The sequence below is a fragment of the Muscardinus avellanarius genome, assembly GCF_963383645.1.
Source record: "Muscardinus avellanarius genome assembly, chromosome: 11".
Classification (NCBI taxonomy): Eukaryota; Metazoa; Chordata; class Mammalia; order Rodentia; family Gliridae; genus Muscardinus; species Muscardinus avellanarius.
In genome coordinates this window covers 24,445,480-24,463,673 of record NC_137797.1, presented here as the reverse complement: position 1 = coordinate 24,463,673, position 18,194 = coordinate 24,445,480, and positions in this window count along the sequence as shown.

Here is an 18,194-nt window from a genome sequence, read left to right as displayed (position 1 = left end):
CTAAAATTCTCTCAGCACCAACACTTGGGATCTTAACTCTCCAGGTAATTCTTAGGTCTACACTCACCTGTACCATTTTTTTTACTCAGGAAGTTTAGAATTCTCTCCCTCCACCTACAAAGTAAACTGCATTCAAGTCATCATTCTTAGTCTGCGTACAATTTCTGAGATCCACACCCCTAAGAGAAAGGTCAAATTGCCTGTATCCTCTCCCTACCTCCACCCCTCTTCCTCCAGCAAAAGTTTCTACAAAAGCTCTCTGATTAGCAAATTGAAAACTAAAACTGACAATTTTTTTACAAAGTTCTTAAGTCAATTTTCCCAAGGAAGATGAAGAAAAAAAGCAAACACAGTATTTCACAATCATATATACATACACACCAAGAAAACTTAGTTTCTGTTAGTGAAGTCAATCTCTGTGTGTTTGAGAAAACTCAATTTGCAGCCTGGGAAAGTGATATTTATTTGAAGGAGCTCATTGCTGAAAGCGAATCATAAATCTGCTGGCTGTTGAGACTTGAAGGCAGGAAGAACAGAAGCAATTATTAGTCTGAATGTTCCACTGACAATATGAAATCTTTGTCTTTCAAAGCATTTGTTTAAGTAAGAAAAAGTTTACCCAGCCCAGAGAACATTCTATTGTGGGAAATGAAACTTCTGAAACCTCCAAAGCTTATTTATATATTTTCCAGGCTTCTCTCTGCCAACTTTCTCCTCTCCCAGAGCGTCCGTTAATGCTAAGAAAAGCCTCGGAAAAGCACACATTATAAGCAGAGAAAATCTTAATGAATGTAATATATTTGGCAAATCTGTTTTATCTACCAAGGAGATTTCCTTACTCTCTTCATCACTTTCTCTCTCCCTCTCTCTCTCTCTCTCTCTCTCTCTCTCTCTCTCTCTCTCTCTCTCTCTCTCTCTCTCTCTCCCTCCCTCCCTCCCTCCCTCCCTCCTCTCTGTCTGTCTGTCTGTATCTCTCTTACACCCCCCTCTCTCCTTGCTTCATTCTTTGTCCTTTGGGGCTTGTTTTTCTCTCTTCCCTAAAATAAAGAAAGAAAAATAAAAGAGTTGGGCATGGTGGTGAAAACTTGTCATTCATGTACTTGGGAGGCTGAAACAGAAGCATCACAGGCTCAAGGCCAGCCTCAACAACTTCAGGAGATCCTGTTTCAAAATAAAAAATTAAAATTAAATAGGGCTGGAGTGGAGCTCAGAGTTAGAATACCCCTGGGTTCAATCCCCAGAAGCACAAAAATAAATAATAAAAATAGAAATAAAAATTCATTCTCTTTTATTCTCTTGCAGACATTTTTTATTTCTTCCTACCTATTCAATTTTCCTTTAAGGGGGAAATATCTTGGGCAAAGAGAGGTACCTCAAGAATACAGTATTATCATCTTCCTTCTAGTCTAACCAGATGAAAGGCATCCAAAGGAAACCGAGCTCACAGCTATGTTCCTGTGGGTTGTAAACTTCATAGGTGGTCCTCGGCCAACATACACACCAAACTTACCTCCCCTGCCACCCAGCACACTCCTCCCTTGGCTGGCATATGCTCAGGAATCATTAAGCTACTGTAATACAGGCCAGAACATCCCAACATCAGCTCTCAGACGGAGAAAGAAAATTTTCAATACTACAAGGCATTCCAGACCCAAAAGACTAGCAGCAGCCTCCTGACACTAGTGAAGTTGAGAGTCGAATGTGTTTGTATATCTTTGTACATAATTTGATTTTTCGATTTTTTCTTCCTATTAAAGCTCTGCTCCCCAGGAATGCACTTGTGACCTGAGATTCTCTTAACAACTTGCTAATCAGAGCACAAGACCCAAACCAGCAGTAGCACCTGGGGAGCCCTAGCCCCAAACCTACTGAATCAGAAACTTCATTTTAACAAGATCTCCAGGTGGCTCACATGCACACCAGGGTCTGAGAATCTCTGAACACCAAATGCAAAGGAGGCACCTGAAGTTCGGGTTGGAGAAGTGAGGGGCGCACCTGCTAAGCCTGCTGCTTTGGCTCTGAGCATCCCCTGCAGGGAGCTTCCTACCACTGGAGTGTCACTAGGCTCCCCTTCACCCCTGTTTCCATCTCACTGCCTTCCCCTCTCCCCCTGCTACCCTGGACCATGAGGGCCTCAGTCTCCATAACCACAGGGGAGGCTTGTGCTGGGGCAGCTAGGCTCTTCACTCCTGCCGGGGAGTCTGCAGGTCCTGTGGTGAGCTGATCAGAGACTGATGACTTGACATTTACAGTTCCTTTCCCAGAGAGGAACTTAAGACATTTCACAAAAGCTGCACATAATCCTCCTCAATCCCCTCTAGGATGAGGTGGTGGGAGAGATGCTTTTATAAATAATCCCACTTTAGTCATCCCACCTCTAGGATATTCTCTACCCTTCCTGCATACAAGGAAAACAAATAACTAAAGAGGCACTGTCCCTGGGGACTGTGTGTGCACGTGCGGTAGTTCTGATTTTAAGAAAAGGCTTCTGTGGAGAAGCAGCTTCTGAAACAATGTGGAGTTGGTCAAAGGATTTCTCCTGACCCTTTGTCAATAGGCACTTTGGGGGCATTCCCTCCCCCCACACCTCAAGCCTGGCTCCTCCCAGGAGCCCATCACCCCATGCAACCATGTTCCAAGGGAGCAAAGGCTGGAGACTATGGGGACTGATGGGTCTCTCAAGCTTGTCTCAGCTTCGTTCTGAATCTGCATCATTAGCGTCTCAGCTGACAATCTCCATGCCAGAGGTTCCAGGCACTTCTCCAAACACAGGCTGTACATTTCTACTCTCTTTTCTTGTCCATCCCTCCTAATTCCAAGGGCCATTATCTTGGAATCATGAGCTTCTCCTTTCTTTTCATTTGGATGGACATGAACACCTCAGGACAACAACCAGCTGGTTCAAACACAAGGAACTTCTCAGATACCAGGTGTTCCACCCAGTTTTCAGTACTTTGGTTCCCCTGAATAACCTGACAGAGTCCCAGAGGCCACAGCTCGTCTGTATCTAGCTCAGTGAGGAGAGGAGGGCCTGGATGCTTCCAAAAGAATCTCATGTCCTCTGGGCCAATCTTAGCATTTTCACTTCCTCCTAATTTCACTGATAAGTGACATCATTGTGTGTGCTTCGAGACAGGCAGCTACAACCCTAGGGTTTTTTTAAATGCTTCCAGCAACAAAAATAGAGAGATAAACTTTTCTTCTGCCTTAGCATAGCAATAGACAAAGTTCCTGTTAGTGTCTTCCAGGTACAGAAGTGAGGGAGATGGAAAGGTGGGAGGTAAAGAGTAGGACTGGATGTCTCACAGAGGTACCCAACACCTGCAGTTCTTTGAATGAAACTGGTAGTCCTCTGCAAAAATATAGCAGGAACCCTACACAATGGCTGAGCTATTTAATATTTGCACAACTCTGCCCCTGCCACTTCTGTCATGAGCCCCACATATATTGCTGAAATTGCCCACAAAGGGAATGTCCTCCCTCACACTCTTCAAACACACTCTTCTAACACACTCTTCAAACCTACTGGAAGAAAGAATGAAATCTAAGAATCCATTGTAGTCTTCAGTCTCTCCATAGTTAGAAGCCACCACATCAGATGGCACACAGTATTAGATGGCTGGTATTTCAGTTCAGTGCAATGGATATTTGCTCTCCCCCATAAGTGTTGGGGAGGAGGACACCATGCAGAATGTAAAAATATGAAACTCAGTCTGTTGCACAACGTATGACTCCCTGTAAGGTTTGGATCTAGATTATCCCCAAATGCTCATGTGTTGGCAGCAGAGCCCCTAGTTCAGAATTGTTCAGAAAGGGCCCTGACCTCATCCATGGATTGATCCATTGATGGATTCATAAATTGGTGGCACTATTGGGAGGTGGAGGACACTGTAAGAAGTGGGCCTAGTGTGAGGAGATAGGTCATGGGGGGTGTGCCCTGGACAGGTGTATCTTGTCCCCAGCCCCTTCCTCTCTTTTCCTTCTCTGCTTCCCAGCTGCCATGAGTTGAGCAGCTTCACTCTGCTAGCCCCCTCCACTCTGATATTCTGCCTCACCACAGGCCCAAACGACTATTCAGCTCACCATGGACTTAAACCTTTGAAACCCTGTGCTAAAATAAATCTTTCCTCCTTTAAGTTGTTTTTCTCAGGCATTTCATCACAGTGACAAAAAGCTGACTATCACACCCACATGAAGCCAAAGGTGGCCTTTACTCACCAAGTAGACAGCCTCCACCTGGAGACTCCCTCAAGAAAATACAACCAAATATCACCAATAAGTTGTTTATATCTTTGAAGTCTATTGGAAATTGTTCAAAGAGCTCTAACTCCTAATCCACAGAAAAAGTTATTTAAACCAGCTCTTCCTGCTACTTTCTAAATAAATATCCTAGTTGTCTGTATGTATATTCATATGTGATACACCTGATCCCAAAGAGTTCCTCCTCCCTGCCCTACACTCCTCAAATATCTCAAACTCAACTCTCACAAGGTTCCTTTGGTCTCATCCTATGTCCGTACCCATTCTTTTTCTCTTGTCTGTAGCTCTTCGATGTCTCCAATACAAACCCAGATGGTCCTTCCCAACTTCTCCAGTATCCTCTCTCCTCTGTCCATCCATTACTGGCCAGAGAACCCACCTATAAATGCAGGGGGAGAGGTGAGAGGGGTGAGGGCTGAGTCTCCTCAGGCAGCAGAGGAAAGAAAACACCATGAATATTTAAATAATAGTCTTTTCAAGTCAAGAGAAAACTGCTTAATAAATACAAACCAAATGCTCTTTTTTTCAGCACTACCCAATATGAACTTTGTCAATAAAAACGACATGGTTTCTTCCATCAAGGAGCTTACTATCCAGAAAGAAAGTCAATAGCCCAATAATTGACCAATTACTATTTGAGTCCTGCAACCACCAACAGAAAATGACTAATCCAGATGTCCCTTAAGATGTCAAAGTGATCAAATCCCATTCCATATGTGGTGGAAAGTCCAGAGTCCTCTACAAGATGTCTGCAAAATTCCAGAAGATATGAAGTTGGGGGATAAGGTATACTTCCTGCCTCTGCTAAATTCCTGTTCTCTGCTCAGTGTGTGCCTGAAAATCAATCCTTTATCTCCCTGATTCCAACTCAAGCAACTAGAGAACAAAGTCTGTGATGTATAGCAAAACTTTTGCTGAAGTTTTCTAGGTCACAGCCAAAAAGTTACATCCCTGCATAAGACAGCAAATAACTTAAAAGTCCCTATCAGTCATGTCTCATCTTGAAAGTCTTTGGGCCAGAATCACACAGGGCTTTCTCACTGGTCTCCCTCCTCTCCCTAGCACTGATCTCTCACCATCCTGTTATTTTGCACTTACACATATGCACACAGATTTCTATACTTCAGTTGTCCTTTGATATTTGGGATGAAATTAGGGGGGTTCCAGGACACCAGTACCCCAAGATGCATGTATATATATTGTGTGTGTTTGGGTAGGAGTGTGTATGTGTGGTTGGTGTGTGTGTGTGTGTGTGTGTGTGTGTGTGTGTGTGTGTGTGTAATACTGGAGATAGAATCCAGGGGCATTCTCCCTCCAAGCTATACCCCCAGCCCTGTGTTATTCTTTAATTTGAAACAGGGTCTCACTAAGTTGTGGAGGGCCTCACAAGTTGCTGAGGCTGGCTGAAAACCTGCAATCCTCCTGTTTAAGCCTCCCAAGTACTAGGATTACATGATTATGCCACTACGCCCAGCTCTCCTGTATACTTTAAATCATCTCTAGATATTTATAATACCTAATGTAATGTTAATATTTTGTCAATAGTTGTTATACTGTGTTGTCCAAAAAATAATGACAAGAAAAATAGTATGCACATGTTCAACATAGATATGATTTTTTAATATTTTTAATTCACTGAATTTGTGGTTGGTTGAATGTGAGTATGTTAAACCCATGAATATGGAGGCCCCACTATAATTCCAAATTCTTCTCACCTGTAATGTACAAAGATTCAACTCTCCAAGTTTTTAATGCCTAAACTCAATTCCGGGCCAAACTTGGAATGGCCAAACCCTCATGTACTTAGATGAGCAAAAGAGCTAGCTATATATTCAAAAGCAAAATAATCACAAATGTACAGTCTTTCCTCTAGCAGGATCTACTCTCCTTTATTAAGAGGCAAAAAGAATTATGTCAAAACTGAGAGAGAGAGTAAAACTGTTCCTATCTGTATAATAAGAAGATTCTAAAATCTACTGGAACATAAGTTAAAAATGAGCAGGGACAATATCTGTCTCTGCTCAATCTAGTATCTTTCTCAGTGCTCTCTTTCTCGGCAAATAAGTGTTTTTTGAATAATTCATTAAAATTCCTTTCAGGGCTGATGTTCTGTGATTCTTTAATATTTGTATTTTTAGTTTACACAAAGACAGTTTATTAACAGAAAACAAGAATTTGAGGAGTCTTGTTCATAGATGGCAACCATAGAAACACCTCTTTCCGCAGGTGCTGTCGAAGGGAATGGGGGTGACATCTTCATCCCCCTAGTAATTGTGTGTGTGTGTGTGTGTGTGTGTGTGTGTGTGTGTGTTATTGAGAATTGAACCCAGGGGCATTCTACCTCTGAACTTCACCCCAAACTTATTTTATATTTTATTTGGAAACGGGTCTTGCTAAGTTGTTAAGAGCTTACCAAGCTATTGGAGGCTGTCCTTGAAACTATGATCCTCCTGTCTTAGCTTCCCAAGTACTAGGATTAAAGGCATGTGCCATTTTCAGGCTTCTCTGATCTTCAAACTCCAATTGGCAAGTACTCTGAGCACTCATGGGGCCCCGAGTCCAGGGCTCTTGATCTTGTTTCCTCCTGTGGCCCAGAGCATAGGGCAGTGATAACCTGCTCCTCATACGGCAGCACTCAGCAAGGATTCATCTCAGTGAGACTCCACCTCATCCCATCAGTCACACAGCAGAAGATTTCCTTACCAGAAGCATCAGTGCCAGAGTGTCACTGAAGGATGCAAAGGTGTGGTAGACACCAGATTCACTCTGTCATTCAGCCACTGAAGGCCAACACAGAGGAACCTGTACTTCCTTCTTTCTCTTCCCCTTTTTTAGATGCCATTTCCCTGCTTCAAAGGTTCCTCCCTGCAGCAACACAGTGCCCTTGTGAGATAAGGCATGAATTTGGTCCTGCTGAGACAGATCCAGGTCCACCAGCCATGCATCTCTCACCTGGCACTTGGCTCAGCTTCTGCAGAGATCCTAGCCTGGTGCCCCTAGCCAAGAAGAGCCTCCTTGCCACAATTCTTTTACCTATATTTATTCTTCTGGTCATACTTTTCTCATGTTTGAAGAAAGAGTAGTAGAATGTTTATTCAAAAGTTAAAAAGCATTAAGGTATAGACAAGTACATTAAGACAAGTACCTCATGATCTCACTCATATGTAGAATCTTAAAAATAGAGCCAGGCATGGTGGCGCACGCTTGTAATCCCCGCGCTTGGGAGGCAGAGATAGGAGGATCGCGCAGGTTCGAAGCCAGCTGCGCGCGCTGGCTTAGGAGACCCTGTTTCCAAATAAAAATGTAAAAATAGGTCTGGGAGTGTAGCCCGGAAGTAGAAGGGCTTCCAGGAACCCCAGTACCACAAAAAAAAAAAAAAAAATAGATCTCACAGAAGCTGAGAGCAGAATGGTGATTACCAGAGGCTGGGGAGGGAAGGGGAATAAGGGAAAAGGTTGACCAGTAGATATTATAGGTTTATAGAGAGTAATACAAAGCTCTGGTGTGTTGTACTGTGCAAAAGAATGACCACAGATAATGATAATGTTCTGTATATTCCAAAAAGTTAAATGATTTTGAATGTTTCCACCTCCAGACAAAGGAGAAACCTTAGTGAAGTGAAAAGGGGAACCTCACTGAGGGAGATAAAAGAGGAGAAGTAGACTTGAAGCGGTGAACACCTCAATGGACATGACGTACGTATACAAAATCATCAAACCCAATCACTATGCTGAACACAGGAAGGTAGGGAGGGAGAGAGAATGGGGTGGGAGTGGGGGAGGGCTCACTGAGCGCTGTGCGCATGTATGCCTCTATTAACCTGAACCGCATTACAATGCATGATTACAAGGCACCAATTACAGAAAAAAATGAAGAACATTTGAGGAAATAGATATATCTAACCTAACTTAAACATTATACTACATGTGTATGTGTGTGTATCAAAACGTTATATAGTACCCACGGGTATGTGCAATGTTTACATTTTTCTGTTTTGGTTGAAAATAAAATAAAATGGCTAAAGCTGTTAGGATAAGCAGCCCAGTCATGCCAAAGATGGCGCCTCTCCAGCTTCTCTTCCGGATTGTGCTGACTACCTCATAGCCAGCCAAAGGGGGCACGGGATGCCCAACAACCTCTGATAACACACTCACTGGGGTATGAACCACCCAATCAGTAAACGCCCTGTACTTTGTGCTATCTTCCACTGTGAGCGGAAGCCTCCTCCTTTTCAAAAAATCCCCAGCTGCCTGATATAAAAGGGCTGTCTTAATAAAGCTTTTGCTTGCTTGCTTGCTTGCTTGCTTGCTTGCTTGCTTGCTTGCTTGCTTATCTCTGACGGCTGGCCTTGGGTTTTTTCTGCGCCAGACTTCCACTTTCAAAAGTATTACGTCTAATTTATTAGTATAGCAGAATTCTTGTAGATATGAGTAACTGAAGAACCAAATTAAAATGGCTTATACATTAAGGAAACTTATTATTCCACAGATCATGAAGTTCAAAGATGAAGTCTTTGGGTTAAACAATTCAGCAACTTGTCAACGTTATTGACATTCAGTTTCTTCTCATGTTTCACTCTGCCCTCCTCAGTGAGGTCCTCAGCAACATCCTCTCCTGGCTACAAAATGGCTGTAGATGCACTGACTATGGCGTTTACTCACAAAAAAGCCCTTTCTTGGTGCTTTATCAGGAACAAAAGTAAGCTCCCCAAAAGTCACTCTACAGACTTTACCTCACATTTTACTGGCCATAATCACACTACATGCTCAAATCAGTCTAAACCAGTCCATAGTAATGGAAACGGGATAACCACACTACCTAAAACTAATTGGGATTCAGCCCTTAAAATTAGGGTCCTAAAGACCTTGAAGAGCCCAAAGTCCCTGAAGAGTTTGGCCACTTTTCCCCTGATTAAAACTGGGATCTGCCAGACGTGGGGGCGCACGCTTGTAATCCCTGCGCTTGGGAGGCAGAGACAGGAGGATCGCGCTGGTTCGGAGCCAGTCTCGCTGGCTTAAGAGACCTTGTTTCCACATAAAGTTAAAAAATAGGTCTGGGAGTGTAGCCCGTATGAGTGTAGCCCAGAGGTAGAAGGGCTTCCAGGAACCCCAGTACCACCAAAAAAAAAAAAAAAAAAAAAAACTGGGATCTGGCTGGGCGTGGTGGCGCACGCTTGTAATCCCCATGCTTGAGAGGCAGAGACAGGAGGATCCCACAAGTTTAAAGCCAGCCTCTCTGGCTTAAGAGACCCTGTTTTCAAATAAAATATAAAATAGGCCTGGGAGAATAGCCCGGAGGTAGAAGGGTTCCATCCCCAGTACCACCAAAAAAAAAAAACTGGGATCTGTTAAATCTGTTAGCAAGGACAAAGGACAAAGTGCCTGCTAGATAGTTAACCAGCAGTATATGCCATGATTACAAACATGGATTTTTTTAATTTTTATTTTTTATAAGTGGAACATATTGAGAGTGGTGTACATTTACATTGTGCTTCATGCCCTTCCCCCTCCCTTTCCCTCCCCCCCAATAGAGAGTGTCCAGGTTAATCATGTTGTATTTATTCTATTACACATAATCGTATGTAGCTCCTCCATTGAACAACCTCAGCTTTCTTCCTCTCCTATCCTTCCATTCAAGCTTTGGTTTACATTTATTTTTTAATTTTTTATTGATGCGTTGTAGTCATACATCTTAATGGAGTACAAGATGGTTTCGGCATACATGCACACATCACTCATTTAACCCTTCCTCAATTCCCACCCCATTCCCCCCCATGCTCCCTCCCTCCTCCTTCCCCTGCTCAGCTTAGTGACCGACTTTGATATGTTTGTGAATGTACATCATGTACATTAGGAAGTTTCCCTCTTCCCCCCATCCCCGTCACGTATTTTAAAAAACCATTCCAAACATGGTAAGAATCATTTAAATGGGGAACTAATTCCAAATGAAAAAGAATATTCTTAAGAGTAGGTCACTGATTAAAGTTTTCAAATATTGAAAACTTTTCTTATAATCCTTTAATAATGTTCTGCATCTAAACTCAGGAGTTTTAAGAGATTCCAGCGAAGCGATGGAGAGGTTCTGGGGCAGGGAGTTGGGGTGAGAGTGAAGCAGACTTGATGAGGAAAACAGTTCAAATAATGCTATATGTGTATATGAAATCATCACTACCAATCTCAATAACAAGAATGGGGAGGAGGAGGGATCAGGGTGGGATCCAGAGGAAAACAATCAGGTGTTGTGTACATGTATGGTCCCATCGCTCTGAACCCCATTACAATGTATAATTACAATGCACCCATAAAAGTATATTGAGAAAAAGATTGTCAATGTCTCCCTTACTTTGATGATTTAGAATTCCTGTTCTTGTTTAAAACTTTTGACAAGAATCTCTTTTCATCCCCTAAGAAACAAACAGAAACCAAGTGCAATGGACTATATCAATCTCTAAGATGCCAGGGGTTTTCTTTCTTTCTTTTATCTTTTTTTAAATATTACATAGCCCATCATTTTAGAAATAGTCATTACTTGGTAGAAGTTTCTCTCCTGGATATAAAAAGAAAACACATAAAAGCTAGTCATTTTCAGTAGTAACTAAAACAACTGGGCCCTGAAGCTTTAGGTATTAAATGTCAGATCAGGTCCTAGAGTTTCAAAGAGAAAGACAACACTCCCCTTCTCCATTTCCACTGCTTAAGACTGATTCAAAGACTTCTAGGTGCCAGTGACAAATATCCATTCTAAACTACCTTTACCAGAGCAGAAATTTTATTGGCTTAGGACATTCTCCACGATTCTCCCCCAAAAAGGAAAGTTCATTCTAATTTAAGTTTTAGTATCATCTTCCTTTCATATTTTTTTCAGAAAGAACAAAAACTTTAAAGGGTTCCCACTTGCTTGCCAAATAGCACAGCACGATAAATAATATAGCACCCAAATTACCATCAGGAGAGTCCCAGCAGCTCACATCTGCCTGTGGCGTTCCCTTTACAATCAATCAGATGTATTGAAAAGGTCTTTGTGGTGCAGAAAGGAACGAAAGTCACCTGTGCTTTTCCGTTTACTCTAATTTGTACACAAGATATAATTTGCTACACTGCAGGTCTCTTGCTCAAAAAAGATTCAAAACAACAAAAGCAAAAATAATCACTACTATTCTGAGCATGAGATAAGTGACAGAAAAATCTAGCTGTGATCATCTGGGAATTACATTAATCTCAACCATACCCAGGAGCAAATTTTTAGTGGAGGAAGATGCCTTAAAGTTTGTTTGTTTATTTATTTACTTATTTATTTATTCATTTATTTACCCACCATTTCAGAATGAACAAACGAGGCCAGTGCCCTTGTACTCGATGTGGCCAACTGGATACAGAAGTTGATCTCCTTCTCTCCTCAAAGCCAACTAGACTATCGATAAAAGAGCATGAAAAGGTGTAAACCCTCAAAGCAAATGACAAAAGGAAAGAAAATGAGAAGAGAGAACACAGGGGATGGACAAATAATGGTCACCCACCTAGTGAACAGAGAAGACTGAGAACAAGTACCTGCAGAGGAAAAGGCCGGTGGCAAGAATGCCTGCTGTGCCTCTCAACTCCAGAACAGCAGGGACCGCTGACATGAGGGACTTCTGGGAGGGGAGAGAGGTGGGGATGAAGACCCAAACGCCTGGTGAGTCAAGAGAAGAAGCTACAAAACTCCCCTCGGTCCTCTTCCCAACTCTGCTCGGCCAGGATATTGCTCATCCTTCAGTTCAGCTGAAGGTCAGAGATGTCTCCAGTAGGAGCACTGACCCAGAGACGCTCCACACTAGGGTAGCAGAGGAGAGGAGAGGTGCAGCAGGGGGTGTGCGTGGTTAATGATGGTGATGATGCTAACAATAAATATGGATAGCTTATTGAACTCTCATTAGGTTTCACACTGTAAACACTTTGTGTTTATTCAATGAATCCTAACAGTAGGCACTATTAGTGTCCTCATTAACCTATAAAGTAGTTAATCCTAACAGTAGGTATTATTAGTGTCCTCATTAACCTCTAAAGTAGGTACTATTAGTGTTCTCATTTTCGAGAGGAGGAAACGAGTCACCCGGCATGTCATGAGAGACACAGCACAGCTTTGAAACCAGCCAGTCTTTCAGAGTCTGATTTTAACCACTGTATATAGGGGATTACATGCCCTGGTCATGGTTTCCAGAAAGCAATCATTCAGGTGCAGCATTCCAAAGCAGAAATCTATGGCTGTATTTTTTAGAGAAAAGGCCTAAAAGCCCCTGTTTGATCCAAGCCACCAGCAGGCACCCAGAGCTTTCATTCAACTTTTAAGAAACTCCAAGTTAAATATGAATGGACAGCCAAGGAGAAAATGCATTTGTGGAAAGTCTCTGATTTGCAAAAGAGGATCCCAAACAAATAAAAAATTTCACAAAAATAGAAACAATGACTGTGCCGAAAAAGAAGAAATTAGAATATTCTTAGAGAAATGAGTACATGATGCTACTTTAAAATGAAACATATATGTCATGAGTAAAATTGTTTTTAAAAATAACACCAAAACTGCAAAAGTTGAATAGAATCAGAAATTAAAGTTGAAGAAATGAGAAAATAAATGAGGTAGAGAAGAAAATCATATAATCAATCTAAAATTTCAACTTCTTATTAACAGGAATCTCACAAATTAAGAATAGAGGAAACAGATGGGAAGAAACTAGCAAAGAAATAACGTGAAAGTTGCTCAAAAAATTAAGAAAGTAGGAGCCTGTTGTGTGTCCAGCACAATGAAAGACAAAAGCAACTCCAAGTTACATCATTATAAAATTTCAGAATATAGGGGATAAAAAATATATACCAAAAATTTCAGAAGGAAAAGGAAAACATGCACAAAAGATTAGGAGTCAGGTCGGAATTGTACTCCTCCTAGAAGTTAGTAGATCGAAGAGAAATAGCTTCAAAATCCTAAGGGGAAAAGATTTCCCAACTAGCTCTTGATATGTATTCAATTGCTCTGCTCTGCCTTGCCCTGCTCTGCTAACTCTAACTTGCAACCCTCTGCAAATCAGGGAGAAATCAAGTCAACCCTTTGGGCCCAAAGACTGGTGGCAGCATCCGTAGTGCTAGGATTCTGCCACTGCCGAGGCCACCAGTTTATTTAATCCAACCTGGGGACCTCTTGAGGACTTCCTCCTGTGGGGATTTTCATAGTCTGCCACAGATCTACACTTTTCCACCGTTATGACAAGTTGCCCAAGTCTCATCTTTTGCCACTCGTAAAATAATTTCTGTATTTGCAATTTACCACTGCTGCAACCAACTGTCATGAAAATTAGTGGTACAGAGCCACACAAATTTATGACATCAGTGTTGCTTAGGTCAGAAGTCCAAGTGGACAAGCCTGGTAGCTCTTCTGTGGGTTTCCTAAGGCTAAAACCAAAGTGGCATCCAGCCTAGTCTCCTGGATCTGGAGGCTCTGGAGAAGGGCCTGCTTCTAGGCTTATTTACGTTATGGGTAGAATCCAGTGTCTGATAGATGTGGAACTGAGGTTTCCACTTCCCTGCAGACTAGCAGGTGGTAAACTCTCTCAGCTCAAGGAATCTCTTCGTTCTTTGCATGTGGTCCCCTGAATCTCAGGGCCATCAGCATCAACATCATTACAGGTCACACTTTCAACATCACACTTTGAATCTCACTGCCTCTTCCTTCTACTGCAGTTCTTCTGCCTCCAGTCAAAGTGCGCTCTCTGTTTTTAAGGGTTCGTGCGATTAGATGGGACCCACCCAGACAATCCAAGATGCTCTTTCTACTTTAAAGTCTATAATCTTAAATACATCTACAAGGTCCATTTCACCATGTTACATAACGTATTCACAGATGCCAATATTAAGGCGTGGACATCTTGGGGGACCTCCTTCCACAATTTCTTTAAAAAAATTCAGTTTATTATACTAATAAATAATGAACCAGGCCCTGGACCCTCACATTAGAATAGGAACATTTGCAATTTTATAGTATCTGATATAAAGAGGCATCACTAAAGTACAACAAACTTGAGTGCCTCCTATGTAGCAAATGCTATGCTAGATACTGAGAATTCAAAACTGATTAAGACACAGAGTCTACTTTCAAGATGCTTACAGAACCAACCCAGCCATGGGGATGGGGGAAGATTCTTGAAGGAGGTAAGGCTGACTTGAACTTTCAAGGAAATGCAAGAACTAGCCAAGAAGAGATATGAGGATTGGAAAGGTAAAGAAAAGGCAGAAAAATAGAAATATTTACATACACACGCATATTCACATACATATTTTAGAATTACAAAACGAACAATTGGAACGCAGGAATTCTTCACTCTCAAACGGACATTGTGGAATTTTCTGGACAGAATTCCCAAAGAATGTTGCACATATTAAAGAAATCTTCACTCTAAAAAATGTGATCACATTAAGTATCCCTCACCTAAAAATCCAAAATGCTCTAAAAGCTGAAACTTTGGGGGTGTCAACAAGATAGCACAAGTGGAAAATTCCACACCTGATCTCATTTGATAGGTCACAGTCAAAATGAAGGCACGCTAACCATATTGTATAAAATTAGCTTCGGAATATGTGCATAAGGTGTTTATGAAACTTAGATGAATTTCACATTTAAATTTGGGTATCATCCACCAGTACCTTACTATGTATCATCCACCAGTACCTTACTATGTATATGTGAATACCCAAAATCTGTTTTTAAAAAAAAATCCAAAATCTGAAACACCACTGGTCCCAAGAACTTTGGAAAAGGGGTAGTCAGCTTGTAGATCTCTATCATTTTCTTACATGTGCATACGTGTCATTTTATATTTCATCAACCCTGTGGAGTAGGAAGAGCAAACATAGTTATTCCCATTTTGTGGATGTAAAATCGATAATTCAGGGGAATGCGGAGCTCATTCCTGTCACCTGGTGGTGCTCAGATCAGAAATCAGGCCATCCAGCCTCCCGGTTAGAAGTCCTATGCTTATCGCACTGCAGGATGCCATGCCTAGTTTGTAAGTTCTGTTTGGATTTATTTAGCTCTTTGCTTCATTCTCTAAATGCCTGGTACATAATTATAGATTTATGAAATACAAGAAGAGACCGATTGATTCTTGCTTTTTGTCTTTGAGTTGACCGCACAGAAAGGGAGCACAATTATCCTCTTACTCAGATATTATCGCTTTGTTGATTTTCATGTTTCCTAAAATAAATCATTTTTGTTGTCTTACCGCAGTCATTTAAAGAAATAGAAGATCTGATTTGAGGAAGTGCCGGGATTGTCTCAGGGAAGCCTCCTGGAGGATGTGTGGGCTATTGATATTCACTCCTCAAGCCTGAAACCCTCTCTGGAGATCCATGAGGAACAGGAAATCACAACAAAGACTGGAGAACAAATTGATGGGGTCAGAGGCAGCTGTGGACCCGTAAAGAGCTTTTCACAATATTGTCCTAACTGTTTGCATTTATACTTTAGTTTTGCAAATTGATTTGGGGAAAAAATTTCAGTTTTATCTCAGCATTTTACTTTTTGGTTAAAAACCAAAGAATAGGTTTTTACACTCAAAATGGTTCTTTATTGACTGCTTTGTTAAAAATCATAAAGCGTAATTTTAAAAAAATCATTAAGTGCTTTGATTCTCTCCCCCCACCCCAAAGGAAGGGCAGATGTTACATTGAGATGTTGGGCACATACTCGGAGGATGTGCGACTTACTTTATACTGAGGTTTTAATATTTTCATAAAGATCCTCTCTTCGGCTCCTCAAGCATTTGCCTTTCATTTTGTTTTATTGAATTAGGCTGCAAAGCACTCAGGCATGAAGCTCTTTGTCATCTCTAACCAGGCTTACATCGATTCCGCATATCCATATGCCTAGTCTGCGTTTATTAATCTATACATCTATTCCACTGAAAAAGAGAACGCTCCAATTTATTATGTAAAAGGATAAGCCACCTCTACAGCCCATTTGCATGCAGGTATGCTTAAAAGTAGGTTTGTTTCTTCGACTTCAAGCTGACTTTTTGGCTACATTAAACCAAGGGAAAAATGAAATTATATTGTGATTTTTCACGGTGGATTATACTACAACCATGACAAAAGGAGGCCGGTATTTCAGTTTTTATTTCTTTAAATATAAATACATTTTAACATAAAGAACTCTGGGCCAATAGAAGCAAAATTCTGCATACGTCTACCTTTGAAAATGCAAATCACACTATTAATTCACCACCTACTACTCATTTGGGTCAGTTCTCCCTCAGCCAAAGCAGATTTTCTGGGAGAGTGAAGGGCTTTATCTGATTGGCCGTGAAACTTCTTTTCCTCCGAAATATCACTCTTTCCAAATATTGAGGGCAGAAATGTTTATTTTTTTCGTGCATTTATGTTCCAGAATATTTTTTATAATGTAAGTTATTTTTATTTTTTTTTATTTTTTATTGAACATTTAAATGGTATACATTTAAACTATACTTCATGCCCTCTCCCCCCTCCCGCCCCTGTTTTCCCTTCCCCCCTCCCAGCAATAAAACAATGCTTGTCCCGGGTAACCATGCCATATTCATAATTTTATATATACTAGGATGTGGACCCTCATTAATCAAGTTCAGCCTTCCTCCTCCTCTATCTTTCCATTGAAGCTTTGCTGGTATTTCCTCTCCATTATCTGGAGTACCACTGGTATCCTCTGGATTCCCTAGTTTGGGCATATTAGCGGAAACATATGTACCTTCTCCTTCTGTGCTTGGCTGGTCTCGCTTAACATAATGCTCTCCAGGACTTTCCATTTTCTTGCAAAAGGTATGATTTTGTTCTTCTTTATGGCTGAGTAGAATTCCATTGTGTGTATTTCCCAGAGTTTTTCAATCAATTCATCTGTTGATGGGGACCTGGATTGGCTCCATATTTTGGCTATTACAAATTGTGCTGCTATGAACATAGGTATGCATATGTTGCTATAGTTCTCTGTTTTCAACCCCTTTGGAAAAATACCCAGGAGTGGTAGAGCTGGATCATATGGTGGATCTATTCCTAGCTTTCTTAGGAATCTCCACACAGATCTCCATAGTGGCTGAACTACTTTGCACTCCCACCAACAGTGTAAAAGAGTTCCTCTTTCCCCACATCCTTGCCAGCATTTGTTGTTATTATCATATAACATATTTGTTGTTATTAAATATATTTATGCTTGCCACTCTGACTGGGGTTAGATGGAATCTCAGTGTGGTTTTTATTTGCATCTCCCTGATGGCCAATCATGTAGAACATATTTTCATGTATCTATTGGCCCTTTGTATCTCTTCTTTTGTGAAGTGTCTATTTAGTTCATTTGCCCATTTCTTGATTGGGTTGTTTGTTTTGCTAGTGTAGAGTCTTTGGAGCTCTTTGTATATTCTGGATATTAGTCCCCTATCAGAGTGGTGGCTGGTAAAAATCCTTTCCCATTCTGTAGGCTTCCTCTTTAAGTTGTTGATGGTTTCCTTTGATGAGAAGAAACTTTTAAGTTTGATGTTATCCCACATGTTAATTCTTGCTTTAATTTCCTGAGCTTTGGAGGTTTTGTTGAGAAAGTTACTGCCTGTGCCAATATTTTGTAGTGTTGAACCTATGCTTTCCTCTACTAACTTCACAGTCTCAGGTCTAATTTCTAAGTCTTTGATCCATCTTGAGTTGATTCCTGTGCATGGTGAGATATAGGGTTTAGATTCATCTTTTTACAAATGGATAGCCAGTTCTCCCAGCACCATTTGTTGAAAAGGCTGTCTTTTCTCCAGCGTATGAGTTTGGCCCCTTTGTCAAAGATTAATTGACTAAAGATGTGTGGGTTTGTTTCTGTATCTTCTATTCTAATCCACTGGTCAGTATATCTGTTATTGTGCCAGTACCGTGCTGTTTTTACTACTATTGCTCTATAGTATA